The 18,833-nt window shown below is 37.8% G+C and overlaps 2 long non-coding RNA genes across 9 annotated transcripts in view; one reads left to right on the plus strand and one right to left on the minus strand.

Annotated features, from left to right (window-relative positions):
• LOC109501710 overlaps positions 1–18,833 on the minus strand; it is a 473,282-nt gene that overhangs the window by 63,862 nt on the left and 390,587 nt on the right. For 4 of the 8 annotated variants that reach the window (XR_006600951.1, XR_006600948.1, XR_006600949.1 and 1 more), the window contains exon 4: positions 18,133–18,248. This is a non-coding gene — a long non-coding RNA (uncharacterized LOC109501710). The other 4 variants (XR_006600950.1, XR_006600952.1, XR_006600954.1 and 1 more) reach the window with 4 other exon arrangements.
• LOC111561401 lies at positions 12,949–18,823 on the plus strand. The gene is made up of 3 exons (XR_002743970.2): positions 12,949–13,071; positions 14,315–14,414; positions 18,184–18,823. It is a non-coding gene; the product is annotated as an uncharacterized LOC111561401 (long non-coding RNA).

Below are 18,833 nucleotides of genomic sequence, written 5' to 3' on the forward strand. Positions count from 1 at the left end.
TGGGGAATGTAACCCTTGCTGCCGAGAACAGGCAGAAGGAAATCCATCTGAGTCTACTGGGCAGGAAAGAAGAAATGGGAGAAGTCATCTAGAGAAGCAATTAGAGAGGCAATAGAAAATGAGATAAATCCTGTTGTGTTTTGAACTAAAGTAACCAGGAAAGTCCATGCAGAAGCCGAGAAGGAATAGATCCTGAAGCCAAGGAGAAATATGGCAAGAGAAGTCACGAGGGAAACAAAAAATTACATTCAAATTGAATGCAAATAAAAAATTACAAATTGCAAATTACATTTGCAAATTAAAATCACAGGGGTTCCTGGGTGGCTCAGTTCGTTAAGCATCCAACCATGGCTCAGGTCAGGATCTCACGGTTCATGAGTTCAAGCCCTGCGTTGGGCTCTGTGCTGACAGCTCAGAACCTGGAGCCTGCTTTGGATTCTGTGTCTCCCTCTCTCTCTGCCCCTCTCCCACTCATTTTTTTTCTCTCTCTCTCTCTCTCAAAATAAACATTAAATAATTAAAATCACAAAGTTTATTATTTTTATGATTCCCTATTAAAAAGGAAAAAGATGACATCAGTTCAAGCTTTGACAAATTCTAACTAACTGTATGAAATGCTGATGGAAAGGGATTGCATCACAAGGGTAGCAATTATTTTTAAGAGGTGGAAAGACTAACGTAAGTGAAAAACCATGGTAAAATAAAGCCGCAGGGTAAAGAGTAAAGACCAATGACCAACTGGTTGTAAAGCGTGGAGGAAAGGAGTCTGCAAAGGTGAAACTAAGAACTCCATCCCTGTGGAGGAACTCGGAGAGGTTCCATTCATTTGTGGCACAGACACTTGGAGTATATTTGACCTTTGGCTTGGTGAACAGCAACAGACCTTCCTCTCTTTTGGTTCTTCTGCCACTCTCTCACTCTTACTCATTACTAGCAACATATTGTCCCACCTTCTTTTCAAAGATACATGAGATCTTCAGAAAATACAGAGCCAGATAGAAGTTGAAAGTGATAAAAACAGATTTTATTCAGGGACTGCTGCAACAGCAGAAAAGAGCTTTCAGTCTAGGACTGGACTCAATTCCACGTACAGCCAGAACCCTGGGGATTTATAGCCAACGAGTAGATGAGGGGGACTGGTGGATGAAAAATCACTAAGAGAAGACATCAAGGTAGGGGGGATTCTTGCTGAAGACAGGCCAGGATAATCAGCTGTCATCTGAGGGATGGAAAGGGATGAAGAATATGATTAGATATCAAGCGTGGTCAGATCCCAGGGCTGGGGACTCTCCCTAAATTGACCTAGCAGGATTCTTGCAAAAACTGGGCTAGACAGGCCCAAGGACAAGGTCCAAGGATGAGGCCTAGTTGAGAAGGGGGCTTAAAGGAACCTGACTGAAGTTTGATCAAGGAGAGAGTCTTTGTCAGTCAGAGGATCAACTCTCCTCAACTGAAAACAGAAACACTCTGCCATGACTCTGCTGGCCTTCTCAGTGTTGGGCCTCACCATTTCCCTAAGACCTGTGTTTTTTGTGTTTTGATTTTTAATCACCACCCACAAAAAACTAAGGCCTTTCCCTTTTCCCTTCAGGTCATAGTAGAGGACAGCCTTGAACATCTCATAAATGAATTTGGGTTATGAAAGTCGTGCTTAATAGTAGTTACTATCTCATTCCTTACATATACGTTGTTAAGACTTCAGTAATGTTTACATAGGAATTACAGGGACTAAAAGGAGATAACTTCATTTTGGGGATATTTTCAGCTGCATATACTCCCGGGAAAGATCAATCCTATGTGATTGGCAGCACTATAATTTTTAAACATCTAATTGGTCTTGGTTCATATCCAATTCTGCCATTACTCAATGTTCTCAAATCTATTTCAGAGTTTATCAGAGGAAGGAGAGGAAATTATCCAAAAGCAAACAACCACATGAATCATTACTGATTGTGATGTATCTCATTAAAAAAACATTTGAGAAGTACAGAAAAGTAGGGCAGAGCCAAATGGCTGTCATGTTAAGGACAAAGGGAAAAATGATCAAGCATTAGATATAATTTAAAAAATTACAATTTTAGCAGAATATACACATAGAAATAGCTGCTGTCTTCCATAACAGTCATTGGAGGAGATGTCATACAATGATGTTTCTATTGCTCAAGACATTTTTGAAACACTTCCTGGGAATTTTCATCAGGATCACTTTATAAGTCATATAAGAGAGTCACTCCCATAAAATTATGGTCACTGTCTATATATTTGCACATTTTTACCATAGCATCTGTATCTTTATTTTTAAAAATAAACATAAAAATACTTAGTATTGAAAGTGTCCCTGAGTGAATGTAGATGAAGATATCAACTTGGCACGTTGGAATAAAAACCTAAGTAAAATCTAACATAGTCTTCAATTTAAATTGTTTTAAGGACCAAATTTCCTTACTTCTTACTGGTAGTAATTTCTTTTGGCAAGAGTTTTACAAGGCAAGAAAGAAAATAAAGCTTGATTCATTACTTATTTGGAATAAACAGGATCAGATATTCCCTTTGTGATTTCTTTGGGCACAAAAAGGAAATAGTTGTACAAAAGATTAACTTGGAACAACATATTAATACACTCACCATTGTCAAAGCACCAAGTTGTGCAGTAAACTAAATTTCTGGCAATTTCAGAGTCATTATTTTTTGAAAAATTTTTAAATGTTTATTTACTTTTGAGAGAGAGACAGAGAGAGAGAAAGAGAGAGTACAAGCAGGGAAGGGGCAGAGAGAGAGGGAGACACAGAATCCAAAGTGGACTCTAGGCTCTGAGCTGTCAGCACAGAGCCCCACACGGGGCTCAAATTTAGGAACTGCAAGATCATGACCTGAGCTGAAGTCGGACACTTAACCGACTGAGTTACCCAGGTACTCCTTAGAGTCATTATCCAAAGTAGAAATCATAATGTATTTCTTTCTCACCATGAACAAGATGGAATCCCTATGGAGGCATATCACTTGGATGTCTGGTTTAGTAGAATGCATGTATCATGTTGCATGTCAATCATTGAATTATTAACACAAATCTTTGTGTTCTTTCCTCCCAGTGTGAATCAAAACCACTTGATAGGAAATTATTTTTTATAAGGAGAATATTGATCATAACCATATGTGTAAATGATTCAATTCTTTGGTATGGGTTTTTTAAATTATAAATTCCCCAACTGATTAAAAATTATCAACATTGTTATTGTTAAATAACATCATTATTTAACAATGTCGAATTAAGACGATGCCAATAAAAAGTGTATTTCTTCAACAAATTCACTTTAAACATTGATATGAAATGTCTGCCTTCCTTTCATTTTATACTTAAGAGCTCTTTGGGAACTGTTTGGGGATAAGCCAAGGAAAAATTGTTACTAGGTTTTGAACAAAACTGCTGTCTCTGTCTTCTATCTATCAACACAGAGTTTATGACAATATCCAGTCCTGACCAAGAAGTTTATAGTCCTTGAGAGAAAAAAATGGGTGTGTATATAATTTGCAGGAATAAATAAATTAATGTACCATCTTTTCAAGGGGGTAGAGTAGCTAATAGGACCCATTCATTCAACAGAAACCAGCTTAAGTAAGGTTTTGATCCTATGCAAGAAGTCAGAATGCATTTTGTCTGGAAACCAATAAAGAGGTTTAAGCAGTAAAGTGGCATGACATGCCTAAAATCATCATTTTGGCAGCCATGAGTAGACAGCCTTGAAGGAGAGAAAGATTGGCAACAGCATGATCAGTGAAGAAACTATCACAGTGAAGGGATCCAAAGATGATGGTTGTGGGCAGGGAGAGACTTGGATCTCTGCATAGAGAGCTGACTGAAGGCATTGATATTAGGGGAAGGAAAGCATGAATATTCCAGGATAATTCCTCAATGTTTAACTTGATGAGTTGGAATAGATAATCGTGCTATTTAAGGAAATGGAGATGACAAAGAGAGAAGCAGGCTGAAGTAATGAATCAAGCATTGTCACTTGGCTGTCTTAAGTCTGTGATGCTTACTGGACACCCAAAGGGAGATGCCCAGGAGGCGGTTGGACATACAGGTTAACGTTTAGGAGAGGATACGGATTAGAAACAGAAACATCAAAGTCATCTGCATATCACTGGCATTTTATTTTCTTAAAGTTTATGTATTTTTAAAGAGAGAGAGAGAGTACGTGCGCGCGCGTGCACACACACACACACACACACACAGAGGCATGAGTGGGGGAGGGACAGAGAAGGGGCAGTGTGGAGCCTGACCTAGGGCTTGATCTCACAAACCGCGTTATCATGACCTCAGCGGAAATCAAGAGCCTGATGCTGAACCGACTGAGCCACCCACGCACTCCAAAGTCATCTGCATATCACGGGCATTTTAAAGCCGCTTCATTAGAGGAACCCAACCAGGAAGAACAAAACCAAGAAGGAAACTCAAAATGCTTGCACATTTAAAGGCTGACTAGAGAAGAAAGAGAAAGCAAAGGAAAATGAAAGAATAGCCAGAAAGGAGGAGGAAAACCAGAGTAAGGTGTGGTGTCACAGAAACTCAGAAAAGACAGACTTTCCCGTAACAGAATGATTGACAGTGTCACCTATTTCTGAAAGGGCGGTTCTGAGGTAGTACATATGGAAGCATCTCGTGCACTCCCTGGAACATAGTAGATAATAAATGCCATTTCCTCTCATTTCTTCATTCCATTCCAAGAGGTACTAGTGTTTAGTGATTCAGAGTGAAAACTTGAGAGTCAATCTGCCTCAGTTCAACTTCTCCTTCAGCCATTCCATTGTTGTATAGCCTTATATGAGTCATTTCACCCGGCAATAGTTTGAGTCCTGTATTTTAAAATGGGACAATAACAGTGCCTACCTCATGGGGATGCAGCTAACACACTGTAATCAATCAGTAAGGTTAATTATTACTTCCTTTTCTATTTAACTTTTCTATGTTATGTATTATTTATCCAGTAATGAAAATGAATTAGTTTTTAATATTCATAATGAATACTTATCTAAGTGACTTAATAATTCATCATATTCCCACAGTCCATGAGACAATAAACAAAGCACAACTTTGCTTCTCATATTGTGACCATATCTACTTTTAAATCCCAAGAAACAAATAATCTAGTGAAGAAATGGGCAAAAGATATGAACAGACACTTTTTTTTTTCAATGTTTATTTATTTTTGAGAGAGACAGAGACAGAATGCAAGTGGGTTAGGGGCAGAGAGAGAGGGAGACACAGAATCCGAAGCAGGCTCCAGGCTTCGAGCTGTCAGCACAGAGCCTGACACAGGGCTTGAACTCAGGAGCTATGAGATCATGACCTGAGCTGAAGTCGGACGCTCAACTGACTGAGCCACCCAGGCACCCGTGAACAGACACTTTCCCAAGAAGGTATCCAGATGTCTAACAGACATGAAGAGATGCTCAACATCACTGATCATAGAGGAAATACAAATTAAAACCACAATGAGAAACTACCTCACATCTGTCAGAATGGCTAACATTAACAAACTCAGAGAACAACAGATGTTGGTGAGGATGTGGAGAAAGAGGAACCCTTTTGCACTGCTGGTGGGAATGCAAACTGTTCAGCCACTCTGGAAAAAGTATGGGAATTCCTCAAAAAGTTAAAAATAGAACCACCCTATAACACAGCAATTGCACTACTAGGTATTTATCCACAAGATTTAAAAATGCTGATTTGAAGGGGCACATGCACCCCAATGTTTATAGAAGTACTATGGGGGTGCCTGGGTGGCTCAGTCGGTAAGCATCCGACTTCAGCTCAGGTCATGATCTCACGGTTTGTGAGTTCGAGCCCCCCATCGGGCTGTGTGCCGACAGCTCAGAGCCTGGAGCCTGCCTCAGATTCTGTGTCTCCCTCTCTCTCTGCTCCTCCCCCACTCACACTCCGTCTCTCTCTCTCAAAAATAAATAAAGTTAAAAAAATTAAAAAAAAAAGTACTATCAATAATAGCCAAATCATGGAAAGAGCCCAAATGTTAATAACTGACGAATGAATAAAGAAGATATGATATATATACACAACGGAATGTTACTTGGCAATCAAGAAGAATGAAATCTTGCGATTTGCAACAACATGGATTAAACTAGACTGTGTTATGCTAAGCAAAATAAGTCAGTCAGACAAAGATAAATATATAATTTCACTCATATGTGGAACTTAAGAAACAAAACAGATGAACTTAAGGGAAGGGAAAGAAAAACAAGATAAAAACAGGGAGGGAGGCAAACCATAAGAGACTCTTAAATACATAGAATAAAATGAGGGTTGCTGGAAGGAGGTGGGTGGGGGATGGGTTAAATGGGTGATGGGTATTAAGGAGGGCACTCGTTGGGATGAGCCCTGGGTGTTATATGTAAGTGATGAATCACTAAATTCTGCTCTTGAAACCATTATTACACTCTATGTTAACTAACTTGGATTTAAATAAAATTTAAAAAATAAACGCTACAGTTATTTTTATGGATTGTGGTCCTGATCACATGTGGGGACATGTAAAAGGAACAAACAAGGGGTACTGGGGCACCCAGAGACTAGCAACAGTGGAAAGTTGTTTCCACCCATAGGACTAAAGAGACAAGAGGAAGAAATGGTGTTATCAGAGTTCACTGAGAATTAGAATTGCAAAGGAGGGGTTTCCTGGGGGGGAAGAGGAACTTACTACCTCAGACTGGTGCCTATAGAGGGAGGGAGAAGGGAGAAGCGGCCACTTACTCTCCTTTTGCGTTCATTTCTCAGTCCACTGGCTGCTTCTAAGCAGAGGCTGGCTGGCAAGGGAGCCACAGTGAGGCAGTTTTCAAAAATTAACCTTCTAAGATCCAGATGGGGTAGAGCAGGATGGGACACAGGCAAAAAGGAACAAAGAACGAACAACCAAACGTGCTTTTTTGTTATTCTCTAGTGTTACGTTCCTAGCCAAGTCCCAGTAAGTGATACTCCGATAAGGGAGATTCTTCCCCATTTCAATACCTTCCTCTCATGCTGGTGGCTAATCCATACTGTCAGCTTCTAAATTGTGTTTCATGTCATCTAGGCTTTCACAACTATTAAACAACATGGAATCTCCTTAGTACTTTGCTTCTAATTATATATATATATATATATATATATATATATATATATACACATTCACACACACATATCGATATGTATAGATCAGTTAAAAGGGTGTTTGTAAATTATAAAAATGAAAAGCTTGATACAAACTTTTCTGGCAAATATGCCAAAATTTTTGTCTGTTTCCAACATTTGGATAGAATTCCTTGATTTGACTACATCCCACAAGAATGCTTTCATTCCTTTTTTTTTTTTACTGGAAACTTCCAAACTGTTGACACCACAGATTTTAAAAAATAAACAGATGGGCATGTTTCCACGACTTCACTTTATGTTAAGGATATAAATATTCATCGAACTAAAAGACAATGTCTCTATTTTTTATTGCCTGTAAATAAAAGAATTTGTCAAAGTCATTTTATCCATTCATCCATTGCTTGTTTGTTGACGTTAAACAGATCTATTGATGGCTGTGGTGGGAAATTCTTTAATCCTCAGTCCTAATTCTAGGTGATTTAGAGGGTTTTGAAAAATAAAAATGAAACGAAATTTTCATTAAAAGGCTTAGAGTTCAAAATGTCTAAAAATGTCAGATTAGAGAAATTTGTCATAATTATGAGAAGATGAATGAAAATCATTTTCAATGAAAACAACAACTTTTTTATTTAAAAAAAACTTTTTTAAAAAAATTATTTTACAGAGGAAAAAAAAAGTATTTGGCCTAGAGTCGTACTGAAATGTAGCCAGAGGAAAGTTTGTTCTGAAGTTTGTCCTGCCTTTAATCTGGGCAAATTCAAGCTACAGCAAAATTATAGTTTCCAGTATCCCTTGAATTTCCAGTGAGTTCTGTTGAGAAGAAACCTCAGAATACAGTGACTCCACATTCTTAAATTTGAGACAGGATAGCATAAAAATCTTTGCTATTTAAATAATATCAGAAAAGCAGTTTGCTAACTCTCTCAGGCTCAGATTTGTGATTATCAGACCATAATCCATAGATGCAAACCTCTACCATCTTCCCCGTTAAAGTCATTTTATAAAATAATGGAAGCCATTTACTTTCACATGATGATCTAGTATAAACTATTTGTCATTTTCCAATGAGTTCAATTCTCATACAGTCCTTTTGTATGACTAGTAATATCACAAAATGCATGATAAATATAAACTGCATGTTGGCAAACATAGAATCAGAAAGGAGCAAAGGTCTTTCACGGCAAATCAGTAAGTAGTGATTACATGCCAACCGAATACAAAGTTATGTGGTCAAATTGATAAAAGCAAATTGTTTATGTTAATTGTTCTTTTTCTCCACTTATCGGTTTGGGTTGCTCAAGACTAATTTGTCCGAAGTAATTTTTGTGTGATATAATTTTATTAAATTTATACATTGGGGAGAAGTATTACAGTCTGGCTGGTGCTTTGCTCATGTCGAGGACACATAAATAGTTCATGTACTTCAGGATCTAACATTTTCTCTGTGGACAATAGAGTCATACTGAGGGGCACTTATGGCAATGAACGACATGTGCTTTAAGTATTCGTAACAGGAACCCAAACAAGAGCAAGGTTTCATTGGCATACCTGAGATTTGAGCTGGGGCCACAGCAAGATTAAGTTAGTGTGTAGTTAGTAGATAGACGACGTAAGTAACTTTTATTTAAAAGAAAAGTGTAGGGGCACCTGGCGGGTTCAGTCGGTTGAGCATCCGACTTTGGCTCAGGTCATGATCTCCCAGTTTGTGAGTTTGAGCCCCACGTGGGCTCTGTGCTGACAGCTCAGAGCCTGGAACCTGTTTCAGATTCTGTGTCTCCCTCTCTCTCTCACTCTGCCCCTCCCCTGCTCACACTCTGTCTCTCAAAAATAAATAAACATTAAAAAAATATTTAAAAGAAAAGTCTAGAAAGTGATGGTCTATTTTGGTTTCTAAAATATTTTTCAGGTAATCACTCTGATTTAGAATTTGTCTGTTGTATACAAAATGTCCTTGAAATAGTAAGTGCCACGTATCTCAATGTGATCAAGATACAAAAACAAAAAAACAAAAAAAACAAAAACCAAGTCATCGAGTTAAAGTGTGCTGTGGCTATGAGAGAGAGGCGTGTGTATTACAGAAATGACCAGGAGAAAGTCAGCTCTGTGCTCCTTCACTGGATGGAGAGATTCCCAAGCCACAGAACAAATACAAACGATTCCAGCCGAAATCAGTATAAATGTCATTTTCAGTGTGCAGCCAATTTCCAGATGTGGATTATTCAAGAATATGGTGGAGTTTTCTAATGCTATGTAATATTAACTGGGATACATTTTAATGACACAAAACTACTTTTAAGCTGAACATATGAAGGTTTTTTTTCTGAATAAAAATTTTTTTAGAAAAAGGCTTTTTTTTCTTATTTTTGTAGTTCGTTTCAGGATTTATTTATTTTGCAAAATATCCAGCTCCATTCTTACTAGCAGAGAGTCATAAAAATCCTCAAGAAAATGACAAATTTTACCTTCGACCAAAACATTTTTTTCAAATTACTTTCACTAGTGATAACAAATTCTAGAAAAGAATATATTGAGTTATTCTCTGTCACACAGCTATTAGGGAATAAAATTGCGAGGTACTGTTTTCCTTAACAGATCCTTTTCAAAGACAAATGACGGAGAGAAACAGAATACCAGCAATATTTTTATTTCTTTTTAAAAAGAAAATTTCTTTAAAAAGAATTCAATTTAAAAAAGATAATTCTTTTTGTTGTGTTTTTTTTGTTATATTTTTATTATAATTTGTATTTAATTCTTTTTATTATATACGTTTACGTAATTTTTCAGACGAGAACGTTAGAGACCAGAATGTTAGTTACTTGCCCAAAGTCACAAAGCTAGGGAGTATTGTGTTATGAAAACGTTAATTTATTTCTTGACACTGGCCAGTATATATGATTCAATGTATAAATGTACTTTCTTATGCAAAGAAGAGTGTATTTAAAACACATGAACAGTATTGTTGGTTATGAGAATCTTTGAATTCTGAGATACTAGAGGAAAACCTTGAAAGAGGGAAACAAATCAATTGTAGGTAAGAAAGAAAAGACTCTCGGCGTGCCTGGGTGGCTCAGTTGGTTAAGCATTGCATCCTTGATTTCGCCTCAGGTCATGATCTCACAGTTGTGAGATCAAACCCTGTGACAAGCTCTTCACTGACAGTGTGGAGCCTGCTTGGGACTCTCTCCCTCTGCACCTCTCCTGCTCACGCACACACACACTCTCCTTCTCTCTCTCAAAATAAATAAACATAAGAAAGAAAGAAAGAAAGAAAGAAAGAAAGAAAGAAAGAAAGAAAGAAAGAAAGAAGGAAGGAAAGAAAGAAAAGACTCTTTGGATTGATAGATCGGACAGAAAGGGGTGTGAGGCACTTAAAAGTGGAAAAATCATCCTAGAGAGAACTTTTGCTAGTTTGTTTTGTTTTATTTGTTTTGGCAGGAGAGTATGACAAAGTGAAAAAAGATAATGGAATCATCAGGTCATGCTCTATGAAAGATTAGGAAAATTTCAGTCAGTGAGATCTTGAATGGCAAATTTGAGGGATATGATAATAAAACACCATAGGTTATCGAAAGTTTCTACGGATGAAGGTAAGGACAATCTCTAACTAGGTTCATTTTATAAATACACGCACTACCATCCCACTATGATACAATTTGCGATTAAAATAAGTTCGAGCGACACAGGATATTGGAGACTTCACCGAAACATAAAAATTAACATTTGACCGATAACTTGTATGTGTGGGGAAAGTATCGAGCATACCAGCCTTCGTACTGAGTAGCACGTGGTGTGGGTGAAGCACTTCCAAAGAATGTGGTACAGAGACAAGAATTGGCCCAGTTAAAGCCACTTGACTGATGGGGTGGTGTGGTCAAATTTCCACGCGAGTGCCACTGAATGAGAAAATCTATACAAGACCTAGAGTTCGAATAGCATCTGGGTTTAGGTGTCCCTGAATGAATCACACTGTTATACAGATGGTCGTGGGAAGTACCAAACCTGAAGAGCTGCACACTACCCACGTCGTCTTGACTGCCTGCAAACGAGGTGATTTTATTCATCTGCCAGCTGATAAAAAATATACATATCCTTTCTATTAATAGAAAGAGCACTTGTTTAATTCACATTTAAACTCTGTCAACACTTAAGAGTTCAAAGTATTGGTGGAACATCAAGCACAGATCAGTTCAACACGAGGACCTTTTAGAAGCACTTAGCTAAGGGCTCCAAAGAAAAGCCCATGCAAATATAAGTCTGCCTTTGTTCAAAGAGATTGAGAAAATTGGGCTTAGAAAGAAAGAATGGCAATATATGCAAGACACAACTTATTTGATGATTCATTGGCAGATATCAAAAGAAACTATGAATTTGGCATAAATCAGTCTCTACGCTGGGACGTTAATGGATTAGAGAAGAACACTGGACTCAATGTAAAAAGACATGGATTCCAGTCTGAGGACACTTTTTGTTTGTTTGTTTGTTTGTTTACCATTAGTATTATTTTGGGCAAGTCACTAAACCCCTCGAAATAAGCTTCCATCTATTGGTCTACATAGTTTTGCTCATAAGTCTCATTTTTGCCAATTCGAATGGTCTGAGAAGTTCAGTCCCTGTGCGGCTTGGGCTCTGGACACGTATCTTCCTCCCGACCCACTCAGTGATGACTGAGCATCTGATGTTTCCTTTTTGTTATGTAAGTGCAACGTCTGTCACACGGTACGTATCCACTGGACGTTGTGGAATGGAATCGAGTCATGCACATAAGAAGGAATAAATAAGGTACCCACAAGATTATAAAACACTCAAAAAAAAAAGGAGAATATTAGAGAAGGCATAAGTAGGAGGAGAAAGAGGGCTGGAGAAGTCAAAAAAACATAGCCCTGATGGTTTTCCATAGCTGGCTGAGAAGTTGTTTAGGGACCCATAGATTACGAAACACATACTTTTATTTTATTTTTTTTTTTAATGTTTATGTACTTCTGAGAGAGAGACACAGAGTGTGAGTGGGGAAGGGACAGAGAAAGAGGGGGAGACACAGAATCTGAAACAGGCTTCAGGGTCTGAGCTGTCAGAGGAGGGGCTTGAACTCAGGAGGGGCTGTCAGAGGAATGGCGAGATCATGACCTAGGCTGAAGTCGGATGCTTAACCGACTGAGCCACCCGGGCGCCCCATAAGATACACACTTTTAGATGCTACACCCTGGATTAGCCCATCACACTATGTGCCTGACTTGGTGTTCTACTCTCTTCGTGCTCTGAATGGTGATCCATAACAGTACCGCCTAAGAGAACTTTCAGCAACGATGGAAACTTCTATGTGTGCCCCTCCAATATAGCAGCTTCTTGCCACATGTAGCTGTCGAGTACTTGAAATGTGGCTAGAGTAACAGAGGAACTAAATTTTTATTTTCACTTAATTTTAATTAACTTAAAATTCAATTAAATAGTCACATGTGGCTGATGGCTACTGTATGGGGTGGCACAGATCTGTAAATTATGGGGCCAATGAATGATCATATCCTTGCATGGAGCGGAGGCAAGCTTCTAAGACAGCATAGTGGCTCAAAATAATATGTGTCTGACAAAAAGAATAGTTGTTATAAGGACTCCAATTTTCAAAGCTATCTTAAGATTTTGATTTTCTATGACTTCCAACTTAACACATCTCTTCAATATGGCATTGCATCCTGTCACCAGAAATAGAAACAGAATTCGGTTTGCTCCATGGAACACACTCCTTTACCTTTCTGGGACTGGGTTTTCTCGTCTGTAAAATCAAGTGTTGGACTTCATTAGATCGTGTTTCAATTTCTTTTCAGCTGCGGGGACTGGAAGCAAATTTACATGCACTGCTGGGAGGCACTTGCATGTTTGATTTCAAGTCTCATCTGTGAATTCCTGTCTCATCATCAGGATCTCTCCAACAGGTTTTCCTTTTCCCTCTTTCTCTTTCTCACTCGCCTTGTCCGTCCACAGTTCAAAAGATTTCTCCTGTCTGAATGATTTATCCTTCTTGATTTATGCTGTCAGAAAGGTTTGTTTAGATATAGTCCAGACATACTTGTGTGTTGCTTCTGCATTCTAATGAAGGAAGACAACTTCAAATGGATCAAGGTTATCAAAAAAAATTAGAACTTTAGTCAAAGATCAGAAGGAAAGAAGAACGTTATAAAATAAACTTGGGTTAAAGAACTGTAAGGTTTAAACTAAACTAAGACAGGAAGCATGTTTTTTCTTTCACAAAATCAGACTAATTCTTATGTAAAGGGTTCTTTGCACATAAAGGACCTGCAGTTACAAAAATGCAGATTTTTGAAGTGGCTACTTGGAGTTTGTCAAAGGAAAACAATTCTGAAAATGCACTCTGGTCCCTCTGGCTCCCCAGGCGCTCTGCACCCTGAGGAAGAAAAAGGTTACACAAGCGCCACCTTTTGGAGAAAACAGCAATAGCAACAAGAGAGGCCAGATTTAAAGAACAGTAATTCTAGTTCTTTCTCAAAAGAAAAAATGAAGCTGTTCTAATCTTATCATAATGCTTAGAAGTTTTATGCCACAGAGGTTTATAAATCATTCAACTGACAAATACAAATAAGGCGGGATTAAAACCTGGATTTGGTTTTCCTCGTTTGTTAACTGGTATATTTAAATAAAGTAAGTAAAGTATATCTGATTTTGCTTTAAAAGAGTATGAAATAACCACAAAAGAATAAAAAGCCACCCAAAATGCTGATGTCATGATTCTCTTTTGGCCTTGCTCATGAATATAGATCTACTGGGAATATTAATTATTTGCTCCCAATGACTCTGCCCTAGTGAAGACAATCCTTAACTTTAAGCAGTGTCCTTTTTTTTTTTTTTTAATATTTAGAATGGAAAACTGGAAAGGCATATCCCTTTATTTCGCTAGAGAAGGAAATTCTTACTTTTATCTAAAACCAGAGGGAAATGGTGCCAGGAATCTGCTAAGTTTCTCAGACTTGTAGAATCAAAGGCTTTAGAGATCCAACAAAAGATGGTAAGAGATGTAAGCGTAATTATCATTCAATATGTGTGAATGCCTTATAAGTGTCCCAGGCATTATGGGCATGCCCCCTCCAGTGTCATAATGATCTCTGAGCAAAAGATTCTGCAACTAAACAATAGACAAGACTGACTTTTAAAATGTTTCAGGGATGGAGGTAGAAGGATGCCTGAATTTATCTGAAGCCACGTTGAGATATCCACATAACTGATTTAGAAATAGTTCTCACTGGACTGACACACTGAAGTCGTAAGTATGAAATACCCCTCTTTCTTTAACGTCTAATTCTTTCTCTGAAGAACCTTTCAAACATAATCAGTTAAAGGCATACAGGCAACTCTGATAAATGGGTGATGGCTTCCATGTTTCTCTGAGTTCATTCTCCCCAAATTATTTTGTTTATGCAACAGCCTAACACATTCGAGAGCTAAAATTTTTTAATGTTCAACTTCAGCTGCCTTCTAACTCAGATTATGCATTTTTCCCTCAATGAAGGCTAGAGTCATAAACGCTGACATGATTTTAAAGTATGAGATGAAACCTGCCCTTGCTAATAACGGCTGTGATATTCTGAAGAACAATCTTCCCTGACTCTAGGTGCACTATCCTGACTTCTTGTATATCACTCCCTTCTCCACCCCACCCCGTAAATTTTAACTAAATTATTTGCCCTCAAATTAAATATGTGAGAGACGGATCGCTGAAGCAGCATTTTGTGTCTTATGCTCTGCCAACTAGGGATGTTAGATTCAGAGTTAAAATTGTTCAGCACGCCCTGTTGTGGTCGTCACTTGGCTCTCTCTTTCCCCAAACCTCAAAAATAGCTTATGATGCCATGTACCATATGTGGAGTAATAATTAGGCTTACCAGGGTGCTTTCTGTTGGAAATCTCTTTGGCATAGGCGAAGCTATAAAATTCAGCTTTTTTACACAAAGTTATCCAGCTTTTTTACAAATGCTTTAAAGATCATAACTGTAATATCGTTCGACAACTTGGCACGCTTAGAGGTAACTAATGGGCACTTTTGGGTCTAGAGTTTTACGCATTTTTTTTCTTTTGGGACATCTGCCAGAATTTGGGAATCAAACCAATAGCACACATCCACAATTCTTGAACCTTGAAAAGAAAGTGAGGGCATATACTTTACAAGTATCACGTAGGATTGATTTTCGCAAAAATAATCTGGGACTTCAAATGAAAAGCGAATATGAAGACCTTCCAAGGAAGTTCAACATTTTGAGTGAAAATCCAGGAGCCCAGAGAGAATATCATATTGTTTTCCTAATTAGAATTCCTATATCTGGGCTCTCCTTATGGATGCATAAACTTGTTTAATTTGGCCACACACCCTCTGTTTGGGATTGCCCTCTTGCATTTAATTTGCACCCCAATCACAAACCAGAAACATATGTCCCAAATCACGTGCCTTCAGATCCTGCCACATTGTTGGTAAAAAGCAGAGGCATCATCAGAAATGACTGCGAAAAATAAAACATTTAAATATTTATAGAGTAAGACCAGGATGGCTTTATCTTGGTTTTAGAGATCAATTAAAGGGGACAAGCTTAAAAGTCTCTTTTTAGACACACACACAACACAAGGCGTATTTGTTTATATGAACAAGTCTAAGTAGGGTCCTTCAGAACAGCAAGACTGATAAAATGAGAAAAAAAAATCAGAAAAAGCTGCTTATGACTGTTTGATAAATTTATTGTTTCTAAACTATAGCTTCCACCCAATCTTTATTTCTTCTGATACATGTTTAATTAAAATTCACAGAGGGTATAGGAAAGCACCGAGAAGCATAAATTTCACGTTGCACCTGTATATCCAGAATGTTCCTGGTAGTTTTCAGCTCAGTTTATAAACCGGTCTATTTTGTAGTTAGTTCTATGTGCTTTAGCCTACGTATGTTCTGGTATTTCAGTAAACCAGGATCCAAATGTTGTGTTTAGTTTCCTTTTAAAATTCCATTTTCTGTTTTCAAAATATAAAAAGTATTAGATACGTGTACCTATGTCTACACAGGTGTGTATGCATGTGTATGTGTGTGGGGTGTGTGTATGTGTAATTTGGGATCTATATGTGAGAAGGGTGGGATTTAGACACAGTGTGGTACCATTACCAGGAAATGGGTAGCCTTTTTTGACCCCATTAGAAAACGTTATAAAATTAATGCAAATAATTAAAAGCCATTCATATTCTCAGCAGGGAAAGTATTAAAATACAGAAAAGTTCTTTGTCTACTTATACTTTCACAAAAAGCAAAAAAATAATATTTTGTTACATAAAATGATATAGTAGGAGACCATGGGTATTAAATCAGAGATTAGGGTCTAAATCTTATTTCCACTGTTTTTTAATATCTAAGATCTTGTGATCCTGGGAAGCCACGAAGCTCCCGAAGCCCTACTTTTCTAGAGAAAAACTTGAGTCTATGGGCTGTGGAGAGGATTTAGTGTGGTTACAAAGACATAGCTTTTAGAGGCCTTGAAATTTTCCTGTGTTTTTTTTCCCACAGAGGACACTTAGTAAATATTTGTTTTGCTTATTTTAAAAGCCTAAATACTTTTCACTTGAAACCGCCCTGTTGCACAAGGTGAATTCGCACTATTGGTACCCTCACGTTGAAACAGAAATGAAAAAAATGGCCTTTAGGATGCCTCTCTTGTTGTTGTTTTGTTTTGTTGTTTGTTTGTTCATTTGTTGTTTTTTGAAACAAGCTCCTTCTGAAGCTTTGCAAAAACGACCTTCCTCCAGGAGGCCCTCATGGATACACTCCACCCATCTCATCTAGTCACATTTACCCCAGAATGCATTTAATCAGCTTAAAATCCACAAATGAACAAGTCACATCTAAAGTGCTGTGCAGCCATATTTGTGATAGCAGCAGATGGGCCATAAGCCTTCCTTCTATTCATTCATTCACTCATCCATTCATTCATTCACCATTTAAGCAGTCATTTATCCAACAAATGCTCACTAAGGTTTAAGTGTGTAAGAGTCTTGGATTTCTCTGGAAAAACTGGAGAAAGCAGGCGATACAAGTGTGCGTAATGGTCCTACTGAACTTCTCAAAATCTTGAGCAGTTTTCTCTATTCACATCACGCTCTTGCCTGTGAAGTAGGCAATCAGAGATGAATGAAGAGGATGATACTCTCCATGGCTGCCGGGTGTTTCACTGTCCAGGTAGGGTCGTTAGCTCATTGGATCTTGACAGCCCCAGGAGGCCATTATTCTCAAATCAGAAAGGCCCAGAAACATGTCCAGGCTGATAAGAAGTGACATTGGCTTCAATGTTTCTGCCTCAGAAGTAGCTTTCCTCTGAAGGCACTGCATCTAATCTTGTATTTGTAATTGTTAATTTTATTCCAATAAGACGGCTCCAAATACATATGGATTTTGAGCCACACAACCTGGTATGCTTCTACTGCACCTGTACTGTTTTTAGTTTTTTTTTTTTTCTTTTTTTCATTATATTATGAAGCTATTGCTTTTAGCAATAGTTTTGAAGATATCCAAACCAGTAGTTCAGAAGTATACTGTGCATTTTAGTTACACTGAAAATCATTTTACAATGGTGATTCCCAAGTTCTTACCCTCCAGAACTTCTGTTTCGGTAGGATTTGCAACGGAAGAATAAATAATATACACATATATACTATATAATATATATTGCTTTTATATATCATGTATGTGATATATATAAATATACAATCATATATAATATACGAATATTATGTCATCATATATATACTCAGGTCAGCCATGCCATAGGTATAGCTGATCATTCAGAACTGTTTGGTAATGACTTTGCCACCAAACTTCAGTTTCAGTGTCACAGTGGCCACAATAAAAATGTTAAAGTCATATAGATTGGTCCTAAAATAAAATGTAAGTGGTCCCCACATCTCCACATTATAGACTCTGATATGCAGTACTTTTAGTCCTTTTACTAACTCACCTTACTTCTCGTCAGTTCCTGCCTCAGCTTTATCCTCTGCTGCTTCTACAGGACCCCTGGTTCACACCAGCCACCTGCCGCTTCATTCCTCCAGTCCATCTGCCATAAAGTCAGCACTGCAATACAGTAATAGAAATCTTTAGAGAAACCATCTGCTGCCTAATATTCTCCATCATCAGCCAAGGTTATAAGCGTTGCCTTTACATTGTGCGGCCTGGGACCTCGAAGACACAGGTTCAAATAATATAACATCATCATCATCATCATGGCCCTCAGAACCACAACATTCAAATAGTTTTTCACCAATAAGGTGAAAGAGTGTAATACACTCCTTTTTCCTCCTCCCTTTCCCACCATTCAACCAAATCCAGTCCTGGATCAAAGATTCTGGAAAATATCACTCTCTTTAAGCTTTAACCAACTCGGAATGGAAATGCAGCCAGGACTCAAAATAAATTATGCAGAGATATTGAATATAATGGAATAGGAATGTGGAATGACAAGTAATAGAAATGTGTATGCTATAGGGCTAGTTGAAAGTGTTTAAGGTAATCATTACTCAATGGGGAATTAAAGGAGTGAAAATAAATCTGTTGCTAAATGGCAAAGATTTCTTTAGTGTTTACCATTTAGTACTTCTAATTTTATAATAATTACAAATTTAGGCTATATTTGATATAAATATTTACTCCCCAATGCTA

Source organism: Felis catus, chromosome B4 (genome assembly GCF_018350175.1).
Source record: "Felis catus isolate Fca126 chromosome B4, F.catus_Fca126_mat1.0, whole genome shotgun sequence".
In the NCBI taxonomy this organism is placed as follows: Eukaryota; Metazoa; Chordata; class Mammalia; order Carnivora; family Felidae; genus Felis; species Felis catus.